Raw genomic sequence first — 25,067 nt, 5'->3', positions numbered from 1 at the left:
CTTCTAACGACACCTTAACTACCAAGGGAACTATTTTTAAAAGAGCTAATTGGTTATCAAGGTAACTATTTTTAAGTGAACTAATGAAATTTCTACATCTGGTATAATTACGTCGGCCCTCTTCTAACCCTCAGACATGCTCATGACTGCAATGTGCTGGATATCTCTTCTTCGAAAAAGAAAGAATTTGCCGTTCTGGTCTTCAGCTGGAGCCGGGCAGGGAGGCTGACCCGGGGGTGGCTTCGGGCAGCTCCTTCGAGAGCAGGTCACATTCACACAGCGCCGGAGCAAGTAAAGGGAATTTCTGTGGATGGCAGAAACCAGCGCAGACAGACGGGAGCCGCCGAACTCTCCGCACTTCTAAAACACTGCCATTAATAACCGTTCGCGAGTGCTAATGGCGCAAAATATAATATCATCAAGGACACACTGCAGCAAGAAGGTGACAAAATAATAGGTGGTTATCATTAGCCTGATAAAAACATCCCAATTAGCGATGCACACAGAAATTACGGGGACTATTTTGCAGTCCTCGTCACAATTACGGTAAGAACGGAAAATTTTGTATTGAAATAACTCCACGCACACCGCAGACCTCATGCTAGCGGCTCACTTCTCGGGTGGCTTGACCTGAGCCATTTTCCCCGGGTGGGACTCGGGCTTTGCCCAGAGCCCAGCTCAGTCCCCGAGGTGCCAGCAAGCCTGTGCCCTGGTGCCCCTCCCAGCTGTCACCGAGAAGGGGTGTCCCCAGCCCCATCCCTCCTCCTGGCACCGTCCCCTCCCGCGCCTGGCACTGTACATAATACAAAAAAATCATAACGAAAGCCCCTGCTTTGTGCAAACTTAATAATAATAATAATGAACTACCTAGCGGGATTCAAAGCACCAGCAGGACCCAGCCCCTGCCTAAAGCAGACTAAATTGGCTGTACATTTCATGAACCAGGCAAAAATAACTTCATATTTTATAAATTCTTCCAGCAGAAAAGACCTAACAATATCCCTTTAAAATGTGGTCATTGCTATAAAACTTCTCTAAAAACAAACCTTTCAATAACAGCCATCCAGGCACTGAAAAACATTCTTTCCTGATGTCAATTTATTTTACATTATGGCTAGAAGCTCATTAATTTCTAATTTTTTTATTATTTTTTTTTTTTTTTTAGGTTGTGACTTGCAATATTTTAACAGGCATTTTATATTTATGTCATTTGCTTCTTGTTTCTCTGCAGGGAAAATGGAAACCTAGTATAATAAATGAGAAAATGATAAAAACTTCTTGTACTCTGTAATCATAATAAATGGTTTTCTGAAATGGAACAGCATCACCTACATACAAAGCAATGCCAGTTTCAGGCACTCTGGAAATTTTTGTTCTCTGTTTTCCAGAAAAGAACACCACCGTGGGCGTCGATGGAAATGTCTTTCTTGCCGGCCGGCCCCCCCAAAACGCCGGGGTGGTGGGGGTGGCCCCGCGGGACGAGCGGCTCCGGCTGCGGGGCCAGGCGGGCGCGGCCGTTCCCGCTCTTCGTTAACGATGACGCTAATAGGGCGCGTGGCGGGGCGCCGACCCACGCCCCACGGACGCCAGCCCCGGGGTCGGTGCCGCCCCGGCCCTCTGCAGCCGTCAGTGCCCCAACACGTACCTTCTCCTTTTTTTTGTGCTTCTCCACGCGTGCATCTGGGGAAGGAACGAACATCTACTGGGGAACAAGTCAGAGTGGGTTTTTAAATGACTCTCGATCCATTTTCAAGCAGATCTACAATGCGAAGCAAGGCAAGGAAGCAGAAAGAAGAGACTACTTTGTCCTCGTTCCATATAATGCCGTCCCTCACCGCACAAAGGAAATTTTCAGTGGTTAAATACAGCCATTAGAAAAAATTGTATGTAATGCTGCCAGATTTGTGAAGCAGAAGGCAGGCATCAGCTGGTACTATATTGCTCAAGACATGGCACATAAAAGATTTAATAGAATCCCAGATACCCTGAACATTCAGCTGCTGCCAAATGGTTTGTATACAGCTGCCTTTGCTTTTATTGCATTAAAGGCATAAAGGGTTTGGAGCTCGCATTTGCGATTCAGGACATGAGATGCGCATTTAACATCTCCCGGTTTGACCTGACTTTATGGGGTCCCAGACAACGCCAGCGCCTGTATTGCCACCATGGCTGGTGGCTTCTTCTTACCTGAACCTGCTCATCACTCAACAGCCCCGGCTACCTCGTTAGTTTAGAGGGGACTAATGAGGACTGTTGACATGGGTGATATTAAAAAGTAACAGGCGGGGAAAATGTACTCTTAGCTTTGAAATACTCACCTGTCTTTGAGGTAAGAGTTATCATTAAAAACCACAGTATGTAACAGAGGTGTCCAGAGCCGCCTCTCCGCTTTGTGCACAAGGTTTGGTTTATAGGGACAAGAGCCGTCAAGGAGTCAGCCTGACCCTGCTCCACTTCCCAGAGCCCCCAGGGGATTTTGGCCGCTGCCGGCCCCCTGCCACCCCTGCCCGGAGAACCTCCCCGACCTCGCCTGCGGCAACGCCGTCCCCGCGGCTTTCCCACTGCCAGAACACCTCACCCTCCGCTGAGCCGGCAGCGAATCCGTTTAATCTGTCCCGATAACCAGTGGGGAGAGCCGTGGGAACGGCCAAAGGCGGAGGGGTGGGGAGCCAAGGGGCCGGCGGCGGGCCCGGGGCTGCACCCCTCCGCCGCGGCCGCGCCGGGAGGAGCGCTCCGTGCCGAGCTCCGGCCACGCTCCCGCGGGGCGGACGGCACCGCGCCGGAACACGGCACGGCACCCAAGGCCCGCCTGGCTTTCCTGTAGCCTCGGAAAATCAGAGGGGGACAACGGGACCAGCCTTCATTTGAGGAGAACTAATGAGCGGGACCAGCCGGCACAGCTCTGAACCGCCGTCCCAGAGTCGGCTTGGTGGGGGCTGTTTTCACCAGCTTCCAGCTGATCCAGGGAAAACATTAAGAATTTCAAATATCAGGCCACAATTTAAGATTTAGAAACCAAAATAAACAAAAAAAATAGTACTGGGACTAAATAAGTAGAACATATCTGAGGAAATTACACTTTCGACCAGTTCATCTTCCACCACCCACACCACGACTGTAATTTGCAGGGATGAACCTTGCTCTTTCAGCAGGAAGGATACGCACCATTTACACTCTCACACAAAGCTGACTTTAGGATAAAGCCTCAGTCTGAACCTTATTCTGTAGGATCAAATCACTCATCACACCATGGACTAAGCACCAAAAGCAGAAACAAAGTCTGTAACCTGCCAGGAATTATTTGGCTTCTTAGTCCCCTGCATCACTCATTGGGCTGTTGCTTATGAGAGCTATTTGTACTTTCCACCCAATCATGGTGTAAGTTGGCATGGAAATAGAGAGCTGGGATCTGGGTGTTTTCTGGTGTCCAGGAGGCTCAGACATCACGTCCTTTCTGGAAGTTTGTTTTTTTTTTTTTTTGTGCTTGTTAATTCAGGTTACTTTCCCCAATCACCTACATTTTTGCTGCTCTGTACATTTTTCAGCCCAACTTGCTCTCTCTTAGGCAAACTTTGACTTTTCTCCTTTAGAAATCCAGTAACTTTTTCCTGCTGATTCTGAAGGAATCCAACAGGCTGAAATCCCCACTCAGATGAAAGGTCATCTAATCATTTAATAGCATGTCCTGACTTATCTCAAACTAATTATAAAGGGGCAGCACAATTTGTCTGGGCTCAAACAAAAGCAGGTAGTCTGCATTCTGGGCGAGATCTGTGGAGCTGATATATAGTTGAGACTGCTTGATCTGAGCTGCCCAAAGATTATTTTTTTCCTTCTGCGGATGCAGCTGTCATCTTAAATCAAGGCACCTGCGCTCCTGTCCTCCCCAGGATGTTACCATCACATCTGATGCAAACACCCACGGCTGGGTTCAAGAGATCTTCCTTTTGCTTCTGAACTGTGAGCAGCAGATTTTCTCCTTGACTATCTCAGTGGCTTCTGCCTTTGAAAGACGAGACCAATGTGCTGTAATCCTTACGTACACAGACACTTCACTGACTTCGGCTAAGAGCCTTCAGGAAGTTTCAGTGTACAAAGATGGATTTCGCTCATTTTGTTTTTAGAGTCAAGGTTTAGGATTAGCAAGTACTACGCACCAACATCAAGCACCTTGATCCTACACGACAGCGAACCACAGCTGAACACTGCTCTAGCTTACAAAAACACTTATTTGGAGTGGGTGCACCTTGCCCACATGTATTGATTTCTCCTCCAGCTTCTGCTGACTTCCTTTGGGTATTTATGTCTGGAGTCCCAGTGTGGAAAACCTACAAAACTCCAGTTAGATATTGAAATGGTTAAAAAAAGTCTCCACGTTTCCCCTTCTCCAGGGATGAAAAGCACTGCAGTTGTAAGTGGTCATTCTGGAAACGGCTGTGACTCTGGGATGATGCATCGATCCGTCTGGCAGAGCTTATTTGATCCCAGCAGCGCTCTCCAACCATTAATCACCCGGAGCAGCAGTTTTCAGCTCTCAAAAATAAGCCAAACCCGGATGAAGTCATGAGGAATTATCACGAGCAGAAGCACAACCAGACTCTGGCCCTAAGCTTCTACCCGGCAAATGAAATACCAGTCACCTCCGACACCAACCAGGTCCCGCGCTGCTGGGCTGGGACCAGGCGCTGCCTCCGCCCGAGAACGGCCCGTGCAGAAGACGTGCAGAATGGGGCAAAATCCCAGCCCAGCCACGCAGCTCAGTGAGAGCTGGCGGTCCCCAGGCCTGCCGGGGCCACCAGCACCATGTCCCAGCGCCGGGTCCCTCCGAGACACAGGCTGGAGCCGGGGAGGGTCCTGGCTGGGCCACCGCGGGGGCTCGTTCCCCCCTCGCAGGCTGCCGGGGCCAAACCCCTCCCCATTTTCCCCAATATCGCCATAGCTGCCATTTTACTTGCAAGGGTGAAACTTGAAATGTGAAGCTTCAAAGTAAAATTGCCCGTGGCACCCAAAAGCACCAGCAGGCTTTGGGACTGCTCGGGGGAAAGAAGTCCCTGCTCCAGGGGACGGCGTGGGAGCAGCCTCAGGAGGGGTCTTGAGGAAATGGGAGATTTACAGCCTCTGGAGCAGGAAGAACTCAGTCCTTCATTCCGAAGGACCAGAAGCAGTAAGGAGGCACTTACCACGATGTATAACCAAATCGAGCTTTTTTGGAGAACTGAGTTCAGTTTTGATCACTACATGTTCCAGCAGAAACAGGATGAAAAGAGAAAGAACTGGGAATTTGTGATAGAGCCACGTAAGCATGTGCTTACTGCAGCTCCGGTGAGACCACCCTGACTGCTGGGCTCGCGGGGAACGTCTGGGTTAAATACCAGTCACCCCAGTATGGCTGGGAACGACCCGCAGGAGCTCGGCGAGGGTTTCAGCCTTTGGAGACAGACTGCAAAACCAGGAACAGTCAGTTCTTCCTTGCAGAGAAGAGCAAGAAGATTGTGATTACTTGTTTCTTGCCACCCAGAGCGAGTTTGTTGGGCAAATAGAGACAGTAAAACAGGTAAGAAAGGGTTTACTGGAAATTACACGTTGCTGTTCTGTTGCTGAAAGAATAACCTTTAGTATTGATTTGTAACAAGTTCATCTCCTTTAGAGAAGCTTTCCTCTAACGGCTCCCCTGTTAAACCAAGATAATAAACCGTTCGCTTCTCTGAGAGTTTTCATTCTTTAGAAAGCAGCTATGTCTGATCAGCTGGAGGGAAATTACTGTCACACAGCCTGTAGAGAAGAGTTGGAGAGGACTTTCTTTGGCAGTTAACGCTGCGCTGGGGAGAGCGCTGCCCAGGCAGGAGGAGAGCTGCACCCCAGCCCCTCAGGACCCCCTCTGCTTCACCACTTGAGAGCAGTTCTGTACCAAAAGCTTCAGACAGAATCCTGCCAATTACATTAAAAAAAAAAAAAAAAAAAGTCTCAGCTGCTATCAGAGAAGCAACAAACGGGGACCATGCTATTGAAGAGAAACCAAAGGCACTTGGCACGGCCGTCAGGGTTGCAGAGGACACCGTATCAGTTACCCTGTCATTTAAAAGCAATCTTCGTATCCATTTTGTATTATGATAGCACTGATGGTAATTGAAATACAATCTTTGCCTGGTAATTAACATCTGTGTAACAGTTGTAATTAAAAAGATAATATTAACTTGTGCTACAGTTCTCACAACCATTAAGGATAAAACCAGCTAATTCATTTTTTTTTTAGGCATGGCCAAGATAGAAAAGCTTGAAGCTGCCTCCTAGGTGTATTTGCAGTGACACAATTAAAATATCAGGGATTCATTAAGCACGTGAGCCATGGTGAGCAGCTGGACGAAGCTCTGCTGAAGCGTCTACCTTGCTTTCCACGGGCCTGCCCCTGACTTTTGTGTCTGACTGGGAAGGACCCCAGGCCCGAGGTCACCCCACGAGCCCAGGCGTGGGTGGGCATGGAGAGGGTGGTGATTCCTCCCGGGCCACGGCTACCAGCCACGGGCAAACCACGGGCTCCCCCTGCAATCGCGAAGCGTCCGTTCCCAAGCCCCGCCCTGTCCGGCCAGGGGCACGGCCCCCTGAGAGCCCCCAGCGCCCGGAGGTGGCCTGTGCCAAAACCATCCCCTGCCTTCCCTTGGGGACACTCCCTTGGTCAAAAACTCCTTTGGTCCCTGCAATTCCCACGCTGGCTGCCAGCTACTGCCCTGTGACAACCCATGGGAAACGGCACCTCCTACTAAAACACAGCAGCAGGTGAGTTACGGGTAGTATCAGGTGCGGGAACTTCCACTGAAAATCACCTCAAATTTATCAAATCAGATTTATCTAATCAAAAGCGTCCTCAAAAAGGCAACAGTCGCGTTGACTCTGACAGAAGCAATGACTGGGCGGCTGGGTCCTGGGCATCTGACCACCCTGCCCGGCTCTGCAGACGTTCTCCTCTCCCAGAACCCAGAAGTGAGCAAACAAGGAAGGACGGACGGACAGACAGACAGACGTGCTCTCCGGAGCATGGCTGGAAGTGCAGCGACGGAGAGCGTGAAGCTGCGTGCCTTGGGCAGGATGAATGGTGAACCAAAAGGAAACTGATAATTCCCTGATACAGAGGACAGCACCATCAGGTGACCCGAGGGGAGAGGGCTGGGGCTGCAGAGCACAGGTACCCCCACCCAGGAGCGGGCCCAGAAGAGGCACCCAACATCCCAAGGGTGCTGCTCCCCCAAGGTGTGACCCCTCCACGGCTGCTGGCAGAGCTGGGCTCGGTGAGCGCAAGAGGCTGGCACCGCCGAAGGCAGGCGGCACCGCAGGGGCCTGTGCAGCCCCTCACCGTCCCGTCGGGGCCGGTCCTGGCAGAGGGCGTTCTGGGCAAGGCGGAAAATTCCAGAGCTGTCCCTGGCGGAGCTCCTCGGGTGATGCCGGTGGCCCCGCGGGCAGCGGGTCTGGTGCAGCTCAGAGGGGCCTCGCGGCACTTTGCTGGGCACCCACCGCCGCCCCGAGAGCCCCGGCGGGGACGCGACGGCCCGGGAGCAGGGCTGCGGCTGCACACAACCTGCCCGTGACACGTTACTATAATACTGTCTGATCCTGAACAAAAACACACTTCGAGACAATCACAAACCTTCATTGCTTGATTACGCAGCTCATTTAACCAGAACTTTGTTCTGGGGACGGCTCTGACCGCCGTGTCTCTGGCAGTGTTTTTCCCAACTATTATCTCCGGCACACAAAGACCCACTGAGAAGAATGGGACATCTGCAGCTCTGGTCCCAGCGCCAATCTGCGCGGCAATCTTCCGTATTGTGCCGCGTCGCTGAACGCAAACACGCGGGCGGCTGCTGGCCGTGACGACAGCCCTCCTCCACCCTCCCGCACCCCCCACCCCCCGGTTTTCGGCCCCGTGGGTGGACTGGATGGGGCCGGTGGCTCTGCCGGGGTCCGGGCTGCCCGGCGGGGCGTCCCTGCCCCTGGCCGTGCCGTCGTGCTCCTCGGACGCTTCCCGGCGTAACGCTCACGCCGCTGCTCCGGTCCCCCCCAGGTGCGGGGCCCGCGCTCGCAGGCGGGGGGGACACGGCAAGAACCGATCCCTGTTGCTGCTCCTCTGCTGTTCCTGGGGGAACCTGATCCCCCCCCACACACACACCCACGGGGCTGCACCCCAGCACCGGCACCCGGCCCCCACGGGCACCCGGCACTGCAGCGGCTCGTCTGTGACGAACCATGGGGACCACATTACAGCTACAGCCCTACCAGCAATGACAAGTATTTGAATAACACCCTCTCCCCTTCAGATGCAAAGGTCAAAACCAGAACCTATCTACTCGGGTATAAAGCAAATTAAAAGGTGTAAAGTTGCAGCGAATGGAAAATGACTGCGATCCTCAGCAGCCATGCTCTAAGGACACCAGCTCAACAAATCTGCCTTCACATCTCCAAGGGACGGTTTTGTTTTCTATTCCAAGTGCCTCGCCACGTTTCTCTCCTTAAGATATTTTTCATGGAGCCATACGACTTTACTTTTTCCCTGCTGAAAAGTTGTGCTTTATCACAAGATTGATGAAGGGCTGGTTTGTCAGAACAGTATAAATCATTAAAATCTCTGTAATTCAGTACTGCTGTTTGCTACAGCCAAGTAGTAACAATGGCTGATAAAACTTTTATTCGTAGCAAGCCTGTTGGTGTTCTCAGGTCGTGTCAACACTTCCATTAAATATCCCTTTCTCAGTTGCTCATGCTAGAGACGAAAACCCTTCTGACCCAAAATAAAACCTGCCATTCAAGACGGCACCTCCGTGACCCATACATACATCAATAACTTCAAGTCGGCAGTCTGAAGAGTGTGTTCACGTTCTCATCTCGTGCAAATCTGCAAACACCCCCCGAAGCTCAGCAGGCCCGCGTGGATTCGTATCACCTGCGAAGGGGGCCAGCCCTCTCTGTACCGGGAAAGTAAAACACAGCTCACAGCTATAGCTGGGAGCATGCTCAAAACACACGCAAAACTAGGTTTGCCCATGTTTGTTTTTTTTTTTTTTTTTTTCTCGGAATGAACCTTATTTCTGTCCTGCTGTTGACATAAATGGCACACAACCAGCACACTGAAACTATGTCAGGAAAAGCTCTCCTTATTGGCACCTGCACACAGCAAGCAGGGAGCCGAGTTCTTGTAGCTGGTGTCTGTCACGGAGTATTTCCCGATTTTCCTGCAAGAATTCAGGAGAGGGGGATGCAGAATGTTACCTACATGCTCTGAATCCTATGATTTAAAGCAATTTTAGATGGTTCAGATTAAGTACTTCCTTTTAATGTCATGCTGAGAAAATAATGTCTCGTCAGACATTAAGCAGATGTTTCTATAATCGAGTTTTGGGTATGGGTGATTATTTGACTTGCAGCTCCAAAAAATGTGGAGACTTTTTTACCTCAGGAGAGACATTAATCCAAATAAACAAGGAAAAACTAAACAAGTGACAGCACACAAGCCTAAGAAACAAACAAACAAAAAGGAGCATTTTTTCTTTACTTTCGTTTGTCCTTGTTCTCCACCCTCTCCCCACCTGCACATCAGCCCCACCATTTCATCGTTTGACAGAAACTGTAGTCAGCCAAGCGTCTCAAAATCCGATGTCGCTACTGAATTTTAAAACAGCCAACGCAGGCGCTTAGGGTGATCCTTTGGCCACAGTCCTGAGCACGTGTCCCCGAGGGGGCACGGCCCGGGCCCGCTGACCCGCAGGATGTGGGGTGGCAGCCCCTCGCCCCGGAGGTTTCCGCGTGGACGGGAACCGTGTGTCCCACTGTGCGAGGGCTCTGCCGAGAGCGGGGAGGAGGACAGACAGGGAGATGTGTTCTGGAGCTGTCAACCTTCCTACAGAAAGGCTGTTAGGCATCTAAATTTTTGTGTAGCTTTAATCACGTGCTCATATCTCTGCTGGGCTTTTCTGGCTTTAATATTATTTAAAGAGAAAACCAGACCGACCTGCAGAAATCCCTGAAGACACCGTGACCCATCTCCTTCTTGCCTTCTGGATGGATCCAAACCGGGATCCACCATTTACCTCAGCTCAGCAGCACTCCACAGGTTTACATGAGGATCTGATACCGTCAGCAAGTCTTTTCTGAATAAAATGTGAAAAGTACATCTTATGCTTCCTATGGTTGACATACTTTATGAGTTAAGTCTTGTATTTGGAGTCATCTTTCATTACGGCCATGATTAGTCTGTGATGTTTTATATGCTGGTCAAAGAGGCAGACAGAATGATTTTTCTAGTTACATATTTTATAAAACTTGGGAACAGAGAGAAATCTAATTATTTCCAATGAGGAATGGAGGGCTTTATTTAATCTTTGAACGTAAATTAATGTTGAAGCTCTTCCTGATCCCAAGGCAAGAACACTCGCTGTGCCATTTCGAAAGACCTCATCAGTCATCGCGAAACGGCGCCGCCGGGCAATGGCATTGAGAGGGATGTGGCCTAACGCCTTCGTTCGTGCTGCTGCCGCGACGTGCCCCCCAGGCACCAAAGTTTCTATTCCACACTGAAGTAAATACATACAGGTGAAACTTTTCAACTAAGGAAGAAGGGGATATGCGTGTTTCACAGTGCAAAACCGTCAGGAAGAAATAATGCCACTTGCAGTCCAAAGCTTAATTCTTCATTGGCAGAAGCTTGCTTCGTTGCCCTGCTGAGTTTACCACCAAACTGCTACAAAGGGCTCTGCCCTGGCAGGCATCTCCTCTAAGTGAAGGTCCTCTGTACTAAAAGACCTTGTTTTTCAGCACCAGGCCCAAGGTACTGCAAAGAAACCGTAAGAGCTGTCACACCACAGACACTTGTGCCTCAGGCGCCAGCAAATTGTGAAGTGATTCCCAGCATGAAGGTGAGCAAAGCTCACATCAGTTCATTAAAAACAGCTAATATGCCAAAACTATGAGAACCTCCCAAACTTTAATATCAAATGCTGGGTCTGACAGCTTGAAGACAGAAATTGGAATAACTATAAACAGTTGTTACTTGACAGCAAATACCTCCGTGCACATACTGTGCACGTTGCACACAGCATTAATTTTTCCATCAACAGCAGCACCGCTCTCCAGGTTTAAAGTCAGTAACCTGGCTGGATGGAAGTTTGGCCAGATTATAGTCCCATCTGTTCCCATTTGCCTTTCAATATCGCCATAAAATCCCTAGCAACTTTCCCTTGAGAAAAAAGGCAGTTCAAAACTAGACGTGGTAGGACGTGGCCACACATAGCTTTATTTTCCCTTTGTCCTATAGGCCCAACGCTCAACACAAAGCACCTGGAGGGCCACCAACAGAGACCATACTAAGGAAATATCACAGTATAAAAATAGCACAAGTGTCAGTGAGAAAATATCATCTTGGAAGGGACAGGATTAATGACAATTTGTGGTTAAGACCAACTTAGCATGCCTAGCACAACTCTATCAGCTACTGATAAATCTCTTTGTGACCACTGTTGACCCTTCCTTTAGAAAAAGAGAGAAAGTGAATGTTACAGCAGCTCCTCAAGGAGATGTCTCCTCCAACTCCAGCATCGACCCCCACACATGCAGGAGGTCAATATACAAAATATACCCAGTCCCTTCACCATGAGGAATTTCTTGCAACTCTTCTAACGATTGATTTCTGCCACGGCTGGCTGGAGAGAGCCACGTCTCCTGGGAGAGAGAGCTGTAGAGGCTGGGGAGATGGAGGCCCCTTCCAGATGGGGGGCACAGGGGCTGGGCACGAGCCTGGACGCGGACAACCACCCCTGGTCCTCCTGGCTGGTGTCCTTCCTCTGTCACTGCGGCCACCCCACCAGCTGAGCCCAAGCAGGTGGGTCACCAGCAGACACGGGGCTGCCTCCACCCTGGTCCCAAGGAGCCACAGCACTGCCTCACAAGCCTTTCTGTCAAACCCACCAAACCGTACGTAATTACATCATACTACCAAACCGAAGAACTACACTTCGAGCATTCAACAGCAGAGAAGAGGCTCTCCTGCTGGGCACCTACGGAGCTTTTACGCTTCCACCCATTAACGCTGCTGAGTTACTCGCCGTCCCTCGAGCGGCCCCTCGTCACGCACGCCTGCAGGAGCGCCAGGCAGCACTCCCAGAGCTGACTCACCGCTGGGACTGCAGCCTGGCCGCCCAGGGGAGCCAGCACCAGCCCCGTCCAGCCCCGCGTGCGCGACGGCAGCCAGATGGGTGTCGCAGAGAATGGTGCTCGCCAGACTCATGGCACGGGGCACCGGGAAGGGGCAGATCGATACCCGAGCCCAGCGCTGCCACTGAGCAGCCGTGCTTGACCGCGGCTTAAATTCTGCCTCCATCCTGGAGGCATCGCCCAGACGAGGAACTGCTGCCGAGAAAGGTCTCCGGTTGGAGCACTCTGCCCAGGAACAACCTGGCCTATCTTATCCACTCTGACAAGCCAAAAGGTAACAGCAGGGGGCTAAAATCTACTTTTCTCATCTTATGCAAGTGTTCTCCTTCAGGTTTGCATTTGAATGGGTTTCCCCACCGAGGAAATAAGGTGGAGCGGGGCAGAGCTGCGAGCCTCGGGGTGCAGCACGACGCACGGCCCTCGGCAACGCGCGCACGTAGGGCACTATTTCACACCGAGATGAGTGGCGGCCAAACAAAGCTCCTACAGCCTTTCTGAATGGCACTTGTCAAAACGGCAGCTGTGAAGAATGGGTTGGTTGTTATTTAATCTTCAGTATGGTTCGGTTTAACTGCACCATTTGCTGAATGTGAACAGATAAATATTTTATACCGCATTGCCCTTTACTTAGAGAAATTTTTAGCACTTACTTTTAAAAAGAATTTTTAGATCAAAAAGCAATAATGTAGCGCAACAATCTTACTGAAACTCTGCGAGTGAACAACATTAACAGAAGGATTCTTGATGGATTTTGTACATACATAGTAACTAAACAGGAGGTGAGAGTGAAAAGCAGAGACACAAAAGACTTCTGTTTAATAAATACTGTTACTTTCCATTCTTTTCTTTCTTGAAAAAATCTCACGGGTTTACAGTTCAGAGTGCTTTCCCGAGGGAGGTAGAACTACTGATCGCACAGAAAAAATATAGTTTACCACAACTGTGATGGGTCAATAAGAATAAAAAAAGGATAAAACATTAGAAAAGCATATTTGTAATCGTCAAGGTGATATTACAGTTAAGGTTTTATTTCAGAGAACAACATCACCAGTTTGTATGAAAATGGAAACCACTACATTTAGAATTCATCAGTGTTTTAATTCCTAATCTTTGATTTGATGAGGCTATTGAAACAGCTAGTATTTTTGCTACCCACATTATATAAATAAACACGTCTAGAACTTTTCAGCAGGTGACCCTTGCCGGGTCGTGTCGACAGCCCCCAGGGCCCCCACCGCTGCAGAGCGCTCACCTCGCGCCCTGGGGATGGCAGCAGTGGTAATAACGGAAAGAGACGGAGGGAAGCGCCGTTCGGGGACTCGAATCCACTGAAAATCACATCCTATTACTTATGCTGCTCACAAAACTCGCTCGTTATTTCATGGCCATTTCCTCAGACGCTCTTCGCTCGTGACGGGCTAAGCAGCTTGACCTTTCCCTCTGCCTGTTCTTCGCCTCCCCACTCCCCCAGTGCCAAGAGCGGTACTTAGCAGAAAGCTACAGCAATGCAGACAATGAAAGAGCCGGTACCCGAGTGACAGAACAGAACACAGCTGAGGCATGAGGACTGGTCGTTTCTGCCTCCTCCCCGCAGATCCATCGGTCTCGGGCAGAGAATGAAACGAATGAAAGTCCCAGTGCACAACTTGCGATACCGTGCCTGGGGAGACGCGAGGAAGACGCGTTCCTGTTTCTGAGGGGCAGCAGGGTCTCCTGGCGGCACACGCCCTGCCCCGCTCCGAAACATGGCACGTTCACACGCGTGGCCGATCCCCGCGCACGCTGGGCACTCCGTGGGAGGGACTCGGCCGGCTCACCCGCTGCAAGGGAGCGAGGTTTTCCATGTCTGTGCCAACACCTGCACCCCACTTGGCCGAATTCATTAACTGTCAGAGAGCAGCCAGACAAATATCAAGCTTCTGCGAAACTGGAGAGAGCAGCAGCTCTTTGCCACTCGTTACTGGCAAAATGGCACCCTTTGTGCAACAAATATGTGCTCTTGCTTTCCCTAAACGTTTCCTAATTAAGTACTTATTCTATATAACGCAAGTCGATTCTTCAGGAAGCTCTTTCCAGCCAGTCGGAGAATGAAAATACTCATGAAAATACCCAGTATGTTGCACTTTGGCAATTCTGGTTATTTTCTGACCAAAGCGCACGGGCCTCAAATGTCCCGGTGTTCACGCACCACCCAGCAGAACAAACAGCAGCACCGTGCTGACTAAAGGACTCAGCAGCACGCTCGGACATGGGGGTTCACTTACACCGAACCACTGCACAAAAAGGAAAGGTGCGTCTGAAATGTTTACCTGTATTTACAGCAAATGACTCCAGGATCCCCCAAATTTGTAAGGAACATGGTCAGACATAATGATTTTAAGCAACACCATAAATAAGCAGGACTGAAGCTAGCCTGGCTCGATCCACGGGACAAATTGTGTAGCTCTTACAATACAATCGGGTAGCGAGACTGGAAGGCTCATTTGCTTCCCAGGGAACAAGAGTCATAAATAAAGACCTCCTGGGAAACCACAGCCCTTTTGCAGGAGGACATCTTACGTCAGCAACACGTCCTGACACTTCTGAAGGACAGATACCCATACAGGGGACCTGGCTCATTACATGGGTTAAGAAATCACATGTAGTTCAAATCCATAATGTTGGTGTTTCCTCCTTTTGGGGCCAATGATCCACAAAAGGAAGGCTAATAACCATCATAAGCTCTGTGTGTTTGCATGGGTATGTATGCATCTACAGACACACCTGTCTACCTACCTAGAACCGCTCTCCCAGTAGAGCCCAGTTCCACAGCTCAGCCTAACACAAATAAAAATCCTGGCCTACTTTTCAGATTCAGTTCCCAACAGTAAACTGGTGTCTTTGGACTGCATCACTGCTGAGCTACCACTTGGGACGTGCTCGCCAGCGCGGGGACGGGACCAAAGGCTGAGGTGCACAGGAGCACGGGGAAAGGTGCTCAGAGGCTGATGCAGAGGGTCACCAAACTCTGAAGCCACACCAAATAGAAAGGGTACGTGAACAGAAATGAAATGGTGCCTAGAGTCGACACAGAGGTCTCTGCAGACTCAGCTGGTTGGTGTGCAGCTCAGGGCAGCCACGCGCTGGGCAGGACGGCGGCCGGGGGAGGGAGGGGACTCCATCCCACCCCGGGGTAACAAGAAATACACCCTCACGGTCTCCCCGACCTCGTCACATGAAATACCCAACCCTCCACACAACCCTTCCAATCCACCTCCACGGGCCAACTCCACAACAACATTTTCCACACCCTCCCTTTGCCTGTCTCCAGAATCCATCAGCCTGGTTCATCTGGGAAACGAGGCAAACCACTACCTAATTCTTAGGAGACTGGAAAAGAGGCAGTGTCAAAGGAGAAAGGCAGGCAGGAATAAAAGCACACCGCGTGTTCACCAGTGGGAAAGACGCTTCCCAGTACGCCTGGCTCAGGGGAAGTTTCTGTCCCTGGCAGGTTGGGCCCAGGTGCTGCAGCTGGCGTCTGGTGCACAACACAGGCGGCAAGCCGCCCCGGCCGTGGCACAACTAGGTCAAATCTGTCACCGCAACGAGAGTTTCTATTGTTAATTGTATACCACTTGCATCGGTTTCTATTCATATTTCTCATGTTCCGTTTTTTCTTCATTGCTGAGACACAGAAAATCTCAGTTGCCTTTTACTTACTGGGTTGTGGGCAGTTCCTGTATTCACCACGGGAACACCAGAACAGACCTGCACCCAGTGCAGCTTTACGGATTTGTGTCTGTACAACTGACATGAGATTCAGATTTGGTTTTAAGCAGTGCACAGACATTTTAATAGCAAGTTGCGAACTTCAGACTTCTCTGAATGCTGATCCAAGCCACAAAAAGAAAAAAAATCATATGAAGAAAAAGAGCAAGTCTCCTTCTGCAATCATCATTGAATTACGGTGCTGCCTAGAGTAACAAAACGGGTACACCCCATAATGCTCTGGGTAAACCCAGACATTATTTACTTTAACAAACTATTCTAAAAGCGCTTAGGGAATATTTTCTGCATCATGCTGATATATTCATAATTTCCTAAGAACAGAGGAGGCTGTTCCTTATCATTTATGACATTAAGTGGTTTGTAATTGGATTGTCCCACCGTGAGCATTAACAGAACATCCCAAACTCATGAGCTGCAGCTTCTAAGGACCTGCAGATGACTTTGATGTCCAATGCAGCTTCAATTTTATTGTTGCCAAATCCTGCATCTGATGCTGAAACACCCCATGCTCTTGGTTCAATTAACTAGCTTGTGGGGGTGTGTTGTATGATGGCTTGTCAGAACAAAAAAAAAAAAAAAAAAAAAAAAAGATTCAAATGCTGGTCCTATTTAAGCCACTGAGAAATTTATAATTAACATCAGCAACGCAGGGCACATTTTATTTACTTTAAAAATGAGCCTTTTTTATGTCGGCCATGTTAGACCAGCAGCCTGGTGTTGTCGGCACGGCTGGCGGGCAAAGACCCCGCCGCCGCCACAGCCAAGGCACAGCTCCGTGGGTACTGACAGCTGAGCCCCGCCGAGCCGGCGTTTCTCTGCAGGGTAATTGCTAGAAGAACAATAATCAGATTCCCAATTATTAATCCAATCAACTGCCAAAATACTCTGCTCTTTGTCCCCACGGATGGATGATCGTTTATCGAATTCACCAATGCGTTTAGGTCGGGGTTCTTCGCGGCCACGCCAGCGAGGCCGGCTCTGCCCTCTCCTGCTCCCACAGTTTCTCTTGTGAGACTCCTGCAGAACCACCTCCCACGGCCCAACACCTCCTCCTCCCCCCAGACCTTTAGCTCTCCGTCTCCTTGGCCCACAGCTCGCCTGGCCCTCCTGATCACAGGTGTCAGTGCCGGATTCAGAGACATCTGCCCCTCAACAGACAGCATACGCTAATCCATAAAAAGGTGTCCTTAAAGACCTAGAAATGAGATTGCATTTGTGGCTTAGGCAGGGGCGGGGTGACGCGTGTGCAGTTTGCTGTTAGAACTTAATATTTTAAAAACTCACAGGGAAGAGCAGGAAGAATCTGAGCAGGAAACAGCTATTTAGCCTCGATGCATACACGGTAACGCATGTGAGAAAAAAACTCCCGCCGCCGCAAGCCACAGCAAGCTGTTGTTGCATCGATGGGCAGGAGGCAGTCTCGCGGTTCACCTTGGGACGTTGCTTCTGCTTCCAGCCCGAGAGGAGCCCCCGCAGCGATGCTGAGAGCGCGCGCCCCCAAAGCCACCCACCGTGGGCCACCGGCCGCCTCTGCCACAGCCGCCCCCGCCTCCCCAGCCCGGTGCTCCCGGCGGGGCCGGCAGCCTCCCGGGCCCCTCGTGCAGCACCCCTTGCAATGCCTCCTCGGGTATTTACGAGCCGTTGTACAAACAGTGAAGCAGCAGTGGTAGCAGGGAATGAAAAACGAAAGCGGCGCCACCTTCAGACCCAGGAGACACGGCACGGGGGTTTGCCTGGCAGAAGGAGACCACGAACAAGAGCTAGAGGTCCAACCAAGTCCAGGCAGAAATAACGTGGTAAAGAAAAACCAGGCAAAGCATATGGCAGAGAGATGTCCTAGAGGGTCCAGCCCACGGCCCTAAATTGTCAGAGAGCTCGCTTGGGTTAATAACACCAACAACTAACTGTACACTTGCAATAGCCACAAGTAATCGGAGAAACACCGTGTTCTTAAAAGGGCACACGAGAACACGCTGCACGTTCCCACCCAGAGGGACTTCACTGCCACTCTCATTTTGGGTGGCTGGAGACAACTGCGGGACTCTGGTAGGGGGATTCTGTGAAGGAAAGAGAAAAGGTCCCTAAGGAATCTTGGCTTCGTGCCTCCAGCTTACAGGACTGAGCTGTACTTTCCTGGGAGTTTCTTTTGCCTACGATCTGACGGCACTGCATCATTTGACTCTTTATAGCAAACAAGAACCTCATAGTCTTTACACAAACATGTCACGGGGAAGATGTATTATGGGTTTGCTGTCTAGGCTTCCTCCCACTAACGACCTTTTTGCAAACTGCCGTAGGAAGCAGCGTATATGCCTATCACCAGGTGACTTCAGGGCTGAGGAAGCCCTGAGAAGGGGTACAGGGCCTGAGGAAGGCCGGGTTGCCTCAGAAGCAGCAGCATCTTCATCTCCTTTACTATTTTCAGGAGCTAGCTGGCCCCCGGACCCTTGCTTTGCAGGGCAGAGCAAGCGGAGAGCGGATTCCTCCGACGGCAGAGAGATTACGAGCGCAACCCACCTCCCGTGGCACGAGGAAGGTCCAGGACCACAAAGGTGCTGGCCAGGGTTGCCAGCCCCCCCTGGGGAGCTGGGATGGCACCGCAGGGCCCTCCAGCCAGCGCATAACCCCGCTCCAAGGAAACGAGGGTGGTTTATCTGGCGTGCCAGCTGCGGGTGCGTACCCCCCGCCCCGCCGCGCCCACGGCTCCCTTAGCTGCATCCCGGCTAACGAGGCAGCGGCGGTTGCTGCTGCGGGGAGGCTCTCGCCACCCGGAGGCATCGCCCGGGGCCACGCGCTGTTTTGGGGTGGGGTGACGCTGGCTCGGGGCCGGCGTCGCTGGGCAGGGGGGTGCACGGGGCCGGGGGTGTGGGGCCACGGCCATGGGGCCCCCGAACCCCGGGCGGCCAGCGCCGCGCCGCCGCAGGACTGCCAGCTTTGAGCCTACAGAGCTCGGGGTTAATGTTGCACTTACAAACACAGGCATCCTTTCCCCTTTCCACGGCATGCTAGATTTTTAAAAAATGTTTTTAAAACTACATAGAATTCTAGAAAACTTTAAAAAATTTTGTACTTTGTTTCATTCCTTCTTCATTTTGTACGGTTCAGAAGCGGTAGGGGAAGGAAAAAACACGGGAAAAAAAAAAAAAAAAAAAAGCAATAAACCAACTTGGAAGTGGACACCAGTCAGGAGTGACAGCCTGGGGCCAACAACATTAAAGAATAAGAGTGAGGCAAGACTGAGGAATCGGGGGACGGGACCATTCAGCACCCTTTGTTCTTCCCTTTTCCATCACTTCCCACCTCTACAATTGCCAGTCATGGTTTATCATGACGCACAACCAGCGCTGGCGCACCCCGAGGCGCCACCACCGGCGCTGTGCCGTTCGGAATCGGTGCATCCCATGGGGAGGGAGGTGGGGGCTGGCGGGGACGGAGGGGGACGGGGACACGGCCTCACACCCCGACCCGCTCCTCCAGCAGCCCAGGGCTCCAGTTTGCCGGGCGAGCAGCTCCGCTGCATTACAATGCAGGCTCACGCCAGGAGGGATCCAGTCTGTTGGACTTGCTTACAGCTTCATGAATTAAACATTTGTGTCTGCTTTCCTAAGAAAATTAGACTATGGCTTTTTTTTTTTTTTTTTTTTTTTTTTTTCCACACTCACCCCTACGGACTTCTAGGACTGTTGGCCAGTTTCAGCCAGATTTTACAGATGGATGGACATCTCAAAGATGTAAAAGTTCCCCTCAGCTTTGTGGAAGCCAATCAGACAACACAAAAGACAGATCCAGAAGGAGGGAAAGGCTCCATCATTAATTAAACCACGTTATTAGACACCAGGGAATCCTCATGAATTCATCACATCAAATCAGGCTTTGCCACTATGCATGGGTTAGTAGAGACGAGCTTTGTTCTGGTAACAGGGCCTAGGTCCTCTCGGTTGGTGCACTTTTGATAGCAAAAGACGACTTGACACGAGCAAATGACAAAATTCAGGCACGGAGTAAAGAGGCATTTTCCCCAACAGCTCCGCAAGCACGAGGTGGAGCACGTCTCCAAAGCGTGGGGGAGCAAACCAGATGAAAACATCTTCTGGGTTGTTTTGTAGTGGATAAAGGAGAGAGATTGGCTCACGCGCAGATTTTACTCTTGGTCGTGCATAAGACCTGCAGTGCATTTCCCAACTCCCGACGTGCCGCTAGCACGACCGGCGTGCTCTGCCTGTCCCCCGGGCCAGGGAGGGAGATGTTCAAGGCAGGAGCTGATGGGCAGGGATGTGCATCGGTGAATAAAGAGAGGGTGTCACATACTGCCCCAGAAAAGCCATCCTTAGAAGAGGCTTCAACAAAATACACAGGAGACTCCTCCTGACACAAGATGCAACGAATCAGTGGACAGACCACTGCGAGATCAGGGTTAGTGCCTGCCTGAGAATAAGCGTCACATTCAAATGCCGCGAACTGCAGCCGGCACCGTGCTTTCCTCCAAGCCTCCTGGCATCGGGGAAGCAGCAGGTTCTGGGGCTCGGGAGGGACAGAGGCCGTGCGAGCTGTGCAACGAGGAACTGCAGGAGTGAGGGGCGAGGCGGGCACACAGAGCGAAGCCACCCCGCTCGAGAGCCAGCTCCCGGGATGTGGCAGCCGCGCACCCCCCGGGCAGAGCCCTGCTCTGGGCTGAGTCCCTGCCCACGCGTGGGAACCTGCCCGGGTGGGATTTGGGGTGGAGGAAGGTGCTTCCACCCTCTGCTCCCTTCCGCCGCTTTCCTGGCCACAGCCTCGCGACGGTCCCACGCCGGCGTGACTCATCCACAGGGAATGATGGGGGCTGAAATCAACCCCAGGCAGTTTCTAATGCAAATGTTAATAAGGCACTGGGTATATAATAATAACAAAAGTGGGCAGATTTTACTCGAAATCACTGCCTTATGAGGTCTGATCCTTCAGAACCCCCAAACAGGTCCCCGGCGGGCGTGCGCACTGTCATGTCCCAGGCCCCCTTCCAGCAGAAGCCACTGTTCACTCTGTCACTCAAGATCATCCAGCAGCATGTCCTGCTCCGTAATTTTACTGCTGCTGCCCCCACAACCCGAGAGCTGGACAGTAAGGTAGCGCTGGACCACATCGTCACTTGGCCTTTTCGTTCTTCGACATTCTGCCTCCCGTGGATTTTACCGATGACACACTTACAGCTTAGCAACGTCCAACAGAGGAAAGAAAAATCACTGAAAACTGTTGAGGAGGTTGCATGAGAGGGAGGATCACTCCCCGCGTGCTCCGGGCCTTCTCACGCACCCACTCCTGGTCACCGCCAGACGAGGGAATTGGGCTCCCAGCCAGGGCAGCTGCTCCTGCGCCAGACGCGATGGGGAAGCAGGTCCTTCACATCGCTCACTACTCCTGCAATCGCCTGTCTCCCGCCGGCAGGACCTCCTGCGTCCCGCCCGACAGCCTCCGGAGCTTTGGGGGCCAAGCAGGATGGCGCCGGCGCAGCGAGCGAAGCCCTTCCCTCCCCGGGGCCGGGTGGGCACACACCAGAGGCTCTTGGCTCACGGCCACCCCTCGCCCGGCCGTCCCCCTTCACCAGACCAACTGCCCTTTTGAAAAGCAAACCCATTTTCAGCTCCGGAGCCTCCTGACGAGGAGGCAGGTCCTCCCGCTGCCCTCCAACACCGCGGTGGGGGCCATCAGAAGCCAACGCGCGACGGGGCCGGTGGCTGGCAGGGACACGTGTCTTGAGACCCTGCCTGCAGCTCTGACAAACCCTCGGCCTCATGCGAGCACCAAGGAAAAAACAAGGGCAAAAAATATCCTGTGGTATTTTAATATCAAAGGATTACGTTTGTAGCCTTGCTTTTGGGGGAAAGATCCAACATTTATAAAGCCGGAAAAAACGACAAAGGATCAAAGATCCTTTGATATCAAAGAGGGATTCAGTTGAGAATAGACTTTAAGGGAATTTTATTTACCGTATATCGACTGGGTGGGCATTTATGACCTTTAGAAGATGGATTAAAGCTTTTCTATACCCAGCTCCAGGCTGTGTGAATTATTAAAGCAACAAAATCATGAAGCTGAAGTGCTTGAGCGAAGCAAACCATGTTCCAAGCGAGCTGTCTGCAGAAGGGTCAGCGAGAAGCCGCCCTCGGGGAGCAGCAGCCCGAGCAGGGAGGGCTGCCGGCTCCCCGGCCCAAGCTGGCGGCCACCTCTGCCCACCCGCCATGCTCTGTGCCCACCCGCCGTGCTCCGTGCCCATCTGCCGTGCTCCGTGCCCACCCCTCCATGCTCTGTGCCCACCCCTCCATGCTCCGTGCCCATCTGCCGTGCTCCGTGCCCACCCACTGTGCTCCGTGCCCACCCGCCGTGCTCCGTGCCCACCCCTCCATGCTCCGTGCCCACCTCTCCATGCTCTGTGCCCACCCCTCCATGCTCCGTGCCCATCTGCCGTGCTCCGTGCCCACCCTCCATGCTCCGTGCCCACCCACTGTGCTCCGTGCCCACCGCTCCATGCTCCGTGCCCACCCCTCCATGCTCCGTGCCCACCTCTCCATGCTCTGTGCCCATCTGCCATGCTCCGTGCCCACCCACTGTGCTCCGTGCCCACCCACTGTGCTCCGTGCCCACCTCTCCATGCTCCGTGCCCACCCACTGTGTTCCGTGCCCATCTGCCGTGCTCCGTGCCCACCCCTCCATGCTCCGTGCCCACCCCTCCATGCTCCGTGCCCACCCCTCCATGCTCTGTGCCCACCCCTCCATGCTCCGTGCCCATCTGCCGTGCTCCGTGCCCACCCCTCCATGCTCCGTGCCCACCTCTCCATGCTCTGTGCCCATCTGCCATGCTCCGTGCCCACCCACTGTGCTCCGTGCCCACCTCTCCATGCTCCGTGCCCACCCACTGTGCTCCGTGCCCACCCACTGTGCTCCATGCCCACCTCTCCATGCTCCGTGCCCACCCACTGTGCTCCGTGCCCATCTGCCGTGCTCCGTGCCCACCCCTCCATGCTCCGTGCCCACCTCTCCATGCTCCGTGCCCACCCACTGTGCTCCGTGCCCACCCACTGTGCTCCGTGCCCACCCCTCCATGCTCCGTGCCCACCCACTGTGCTCCGTGCCCACCCCTCCATGCTCCGTGCCCACCCCTCCATGCTCCGTGCCCACCCCTCCATGCTCCGTGCCCACCTCTCCATGCTCTGTGCCCACACTGCTCTGCTCCACGCCCACCCCTCCATGCTCCATGTCCACCCACTGTGCTCCATGCCCACCCACTGTGCTCTGTGCCCACCCTCCATGCCCACCCCTCCGTGCTCCATGCCCACCCTGCTCCACATCCACCCCTCCATGCTCTGTGCCCACCCTGCTCTGCTCCACACCCACCCCTCCATGCTCTGTGTCCACCCACTGTGCTCCGTGACCACCCTTGATGCCCACCCCTCCGTGCTCCATGCCCACCCTGCTCTGCTCCACACCCACCCCTCCATGCTCCATGCCCACCCTGCTCTGCTCCACACCCACCCCTCCATGCTCTCTGTGCCCACCCGCCGTGCTCCGTGCCCACCTCTCCATGCTCCATGCCCACCCTGCTCTGCCCCATGCCCACCTCTCCGTGCCCACCCTCCGTGCTGAGGACGGTCATCCCCCACCGTGGCTCCTGCCCACCTCCCACCCACCTCCACCCCCCAGGTGCCAGTAGGCCGGGGGGTTCTCTGGGGTCCCTGTTCTCCAGGCCCTCACTGTGCAGCCTGACAGCTACAAAAGCCTCTTTGCTACCAGATGGGTTCCCCTGCACCTTCAGAGGTCCCATGAAAACTTCACAAATTCCTCAAAGGAAAAAAAACAAAAAGAATTAAAATGACAACACCACCCTCCAGGCCCCTGTGGGCTACCTGCACGGGCTCGCCCAGCACAGAACGTATTTGTTCTCTCTGGAAAATTTCATTTCACGCTGCTGCTCATTCCAGCCCCCATCCCTTGGTCTAATCCCCTACTTCCAACAGCAGTCAAAGACATAAATTCATGCGGAAGAACTTCAGATATGTTTTTATTTCCTCACAACAGTAAAGTGAAAATAATGAATTCCCATCACCCTATCCAGTTTTTTATCCCTTGGAAAAGGTGGCAGCAGCTGACTTGAGGGAGAATCAAGAGGGAAGCCCAGGTGGGAGGAGGAATACAGGGGCAAACAGCCCCTTGGCTCCCTCCCAGTTTGAACGGACAAAGACATAAGCCGGGAGAGGCCAATTTTTAAGGGAGACGTCAGGATGCCTGCAATGCAACCAACACCTTCTGAGATCTCCAGATCTCATACTGTCTCCCGCGAAGCGTAACGAGACTCGCAGCACATTTCCCATTAAAACAGGGGGTCCCAAAGTGCATCGCATTCTGGAAATCCTCTCCTGGCTACTGCTCCTGGGGTAACGGCAATGGACCAGCTAAAACCCGAGCAACTGCTGCTGCTTGAGAAAGGAGTCTGTGCTACAGGAGAAATACAATGCTCCTATTAAAATACTGAAAGTCGAGTAGTATTACCTCTAATATGTATGGAAAATATTGCACATTTGCTAATTTGAATAAACACAGAGTTGAGCATGACCTTCATTTGATTAATAGTATCCTAAAGATGATCAAACCCATCTCTAGGAAGCAGAAATTGCCCAGTTTTTGCAGACATGCCAGAACCACAGCTCTGGAGCTCTCCTGTCTCTTCAGGAGTGATTTCTGAGTCCCTTTTTCCTGCCTGTGGTACAGTTCCTGCGGCGAGGACCACACAGTCTGTCCTGAGAGGTGCACAAAACACGAGTGGAAGGCAAATGCCTTACCCAAAGCCAGCCAGCGAGTTGCTGCCTCCTAAGTCTCGCCACTGTGGGATCTCACGGCGGCACAGATCTCACAGCTCACTCATTGCACACTGAGGGGCTGCACCCCTGTTTTGAGACGGACAGGACAGCGGCTCCTAAATACCTTCCTGAACTGTGGGCAGACAGTGCTTAAATCAACGAAAGCAATTAAATTACTCATAAATTTAAAATAACAGTTTTCAGGTAGGCAGTTCTACATTTTCTGTAATTAAATGTGAGTTGTAAATGACTTTGTAAATGTAAAAAGGTTTTCTC

The 25,067-nt window shown here is 52.2% G+C and overlaps 1 protein-coding gene across 2 annotated transcripts in view; it reads right to left on the bottom strand.

Moving 5' to 3' along the window:
* STK32C (serine/threonine kinase 32C) overlaps positions 1-25,067 on the bottom strand; it is an 89,974-nt gene that overhangs the window by 17,129 nt on the left and 47,778 nt on the right. The window lies entirely within an intron of this gene.

Source organism: Tyto alba, unplaced genomic scaffold (assembly GCF_018691265.1).
Source record: "Tyto alba isolate M040663 unplaced genomic scaffold, T.alba_DEE_v4.0 Super-Scaffold_1, whole genome shotgun sequence".
Classification (NCBI taxonomy): domain Eukaryota; kingdom Metazoa; phylum Chordata; class Aves; order Strigiformes; family Tytonidae; genus Tyto; species Tyto alba.
This window is presented reverse-complemented; position numbering and strand designations above follow the sequence as displayed.